The sequence below is a fragment of the Gracilinanus agilis genome, chromosome 5 (assembly GCF_016433145.1).
Source record: "Gracilinanus agilis isolate LMUSP501 chromosome 5, AgileGrace, whole genome shotgun sequence".
Classification (NCBI taxonomy): Eukaryota; Metazoa; Chordata; class Mammalia; order Didelphimorphia; family Didelphidae; genus Gracilinanus; species Gracilinanus agilis.
Window position 1 is genome coordinate 156455402 of NC_058134.1, and position 3519 is coordinate 156458920.

Consider the following 3519-nt stretch of genomic DNA (forward strand, 5'->3'; position numbering starts at 1 on the left):
GGGGGGGGGGAGAAGAAGAGATGCCTATCTTTTCTGATGCCTATCATCTTGGGTAAAAAGCAGCTAGGAAGGGCCATCAGAGGTACAGAGGTTTCAGTGTGGTTTACTGAAAAATAACTGATGCTTCCATTTTTTACCTTGTAAAATATATAAACATGGTCTCATTTGAGTCTCACAGACATGCTAAATTGGAATGAACATGTACTAGAGCATTTAGAACTAATTCCCATCATGACTTGTCAGAGCTATTTCAAATAAAATATGCATAAATGTGTTCAGTGTCTGTAGGATACCTTACAACTCTATATGTGTTATATGATGGGTAAAAAAAAAGTAAAAAATGAACTTTTAAATTTCAATTCTATTATCCACTCTTTCAGAGAAACTCAAGAGGATTTAAAGCCCCGAGGGATCTCAGAGGCCACCTCATTTTACAGATGGAAAAATTGAGAGTTGGAGGACTTGCCCAAGATCACATAGGGAATCGAAAGAGCCTAAATTTGAAACTGAGTTCTCTTTCCTCAAATTTAGTTCTCTTCTTGCTGTATCACATTGCTACAAGATAAAAATGAACAGGAAAATTTCTAGCAGGTAGGAATTTCTAAGGAGAAACTTAAAGTTCTTATCAGAGGCATACCTAATAGAGGATTTAAGATCTTCTCCTCTAGTAACAGACAAGAGTTAACATTTGTACTTTGATGGTTCAGCAGGATCTGATCAAAGATGGAATCCTATTTTAAGGCCACCAGTGAGATAGATCATACCCAAGTTTACAGGTTTTCTTACTAATGATTTCTTCTTAAATTTTCAATGTAGCTAATTTTTTTGATAAATGTTGGGAATAGTGATAAAGTGAAATGAGATAGCTTAGAAAAGGCACACAGACTAATTGGGCAAACCCCTGTATAGGTAGCATTTGTATAACAAGGACTAGGTGAGAGGACTAGTAAACTTAGATGGAAAGTAGAATAAGAGAACTTTTAGTGCTTGAAGAAAGATGAGTTCTTAAAGTTTGGGGGGGTCCTGGACCCCTTTTCGCAGGCTAATAAAACCTATGATCTTCCTCTTAGGATGTTTTTTAAATGCATAAAATAAGATACATAGAATTACAAAAGAAACCAATCATATTAAAATAAAGATAAGTTTTTCCTACCCAAGGTGACAGACCTGAAACTTTTCTCACTGAGACACAGAGTAAATGATTTGCCCAAGGTCATATTAATAGTAAGGTGTAGAGATGAGATTTGAATGCAGGTCGCCTGTTAATAGTGTACTTTCAGGGGCAGCTGGGTAGCTCATTGGATTGAGAGTCAGGCCTAGAGACGGGAGGCCCTAGGTTCAAATCTGGCCTCAGACACTTCTTAGCTGTGTGACCCTGGGCAAGTCACTTGACCCCCATTGCCCACCCTTACCACTCTTCCACCAAGGATCCAATACACAGAAGTTAAAGGTTTAAAAAAAAAATAGTGTACTTTCCAGAGTACCATATTGCTTTTTCTCACAGTAAAGTAGCCTACTTCTACTGGCTAAAGAGAAAGCTTGGCTTTCTTCTGATTTGTTTCCATGGCTACTTAGTGAAAACTAGATGGTACTATTATTGTCGTGTTTGTACATCCTAGCAAGTTTTTTTCCATATAGCTTCCCCCCCCCCCCAAGTCAAAAGGCTATTTTAGGGTCCTGGGGTTGTGGCAACCATGGTTGAGACTGTGTTTAACCTACATTGGCAAGAAGGCCATTGTTTCCTCCAGAATGCTAGTGAATAGCAGATGTTCAAGAAGAAAAAATTTCAATCTATCCTAAAGCTATATTCCTTTTCTCAGCATAACATCTCTTAGGCCTTTGTGCATAGCCTTTGTTCCTTGGCTGTGGTGAGTAGGATTAAACACCTGGTTTTTTTAAGTCAGAAGACCTGGCCTCAGATTTTGCTCTACCACTTTTTACTTCTCGAGACCTCAGTTCTCCTGACTATATGATTTCTAGTCTTAAAATCCTACGATCCTATATAGTTTTGTTGTAATATACCTGAATAGTCATAATTTTTCTTCTTTTCAAATGTGCAAGTTACATAAATTGTGACTTGCTAAAGGAAAGGCAGGTTGCTTCTAGATGCAGTAAACTGTGGTAATCCTGTGCCCTTTAGATCCTAATCATGGGGTCCTGGCTTTAAGTGAACCTGAAACCTTTTATAAAATCATGTATCCTATGCAATTAAATGTTCCCAGAGGGGCTAATTTTGCAAAAAGATTCACTTACTGTGTTGGAAGACCTCAGATGCTGCAGGGCATCAAGTGATAAAGGATGACATGTAAAACTGGAGTCATTATTCATTTTAGAGTTCTCAGCTTCATTGTAGGAAGGGGGAGGTGGTGGTGGTAGGGTCATAATTCAAAGACAGAGAGCAAATTAACACCCCCCCTATGAGGTAGTTATTTTAAATCTTGGAAAATACTAGGCATATACCTTATTTCTTAATTCATATGTTTTCGAAGGTCAATTCTCACCTCTCCTCTCCATACTTCTATGGTACTTCTCTGCCATTCTGTACTTTTCATCAAGTTATCTGCTTTCCCTCTCTTCTAAACGCATTTCCTTCCTTGTAGGAAAGCTCATAGCCGTTTTCATTAGGAGTCCTCTTACTCTTAAGGAAAGGATCATCTAAACCGTCCCAACTCCAATTTCTCCAAACTCAATTTATTCTAAGTGGGTCTTTCTGGATCACCTCTACTGATAGTAACTCAGCCTTTGCACAAAAGCCTTGTGATGACAAGTCACCTGCCCAAGGCCTACATGCACCTTGAGCATCTTAAAGCATTTGTCTGTATTCTTCCTCATTTGCAAAGCTACTCGCAGGAACTCGGTCAGACTCCCCACAGCTCTACACTGTGTCTAGCACATTTCAGACATTAAAAAATGCTTGCTTGTTACAAGATAGGAGCAACCTCTATAAAAAGAATTACTGGAAATAAACGATGATTGAGGGGCAGGCTGTTGGGGGTGGGGCGTAGATGATGGAGGGGAGGCAAACGAAAATGAAGTGGGTTGGTGGGGTGCGGGAAGCTAACGTTCACTGAGGCAGGGGGAGGGGCGGACGCTCCTAGGGCGTATGACGCGTCCGTCTGATCTCCGGACTCACCTGGGTACTGCAGCCAGACGTAAGGCAGAGGGGAAGTGAAGATGAGGGGATTCGTCAGGTTATATCCCCTGGAACTTCACGCACGTTTTCCCCCATTAAATCCAGGATTCGTCACATTAAGGGGGGTGGGGAAACAGACTGCTGCACTCAGTTCCGGATCCTAGAGCGGCAGCCAAATTAGATCCCCACTCAAGCTTCTCCCTTAGCCTCTTCAACATCCGGGGTGGAATCTTAGCCGCTCTCTGGCTACGCTAATAGGTAGAGGGAAAGCCAATCAAAATGTTTGCCACGCCTCTTTTCTGGTGATGATTGGCGAATTGAAATGTCAATCCGACTCAATGGCGCCTCCTTATTTACACCGGTTCGATATTACAGGCATCAATTAA

The 3519-nt window shown here is 40.9% G+C and overlaps 1 protein-coding gene across 1 annotated transcript in view; it reads right to left on the reverse strand.

Moving 5' to 3' along the window:
- Positions 1-3293, reverse strand: part of TMEM60 (transmembrane protein 60) — a 12925-nt gene extending 9632 nt beyond the window's left edge. The window contains exon 1 of the mRNA XM_044678176.1: positions 3134-3293. The gene's annotated coding sequence lies outside the window, so the exon portion shown is untranslated. The remainder of the gene's footprint in view (positions 1-3133) is intronic.
- Positions 3294-3519: the final 226 nt, after the last annotated feature.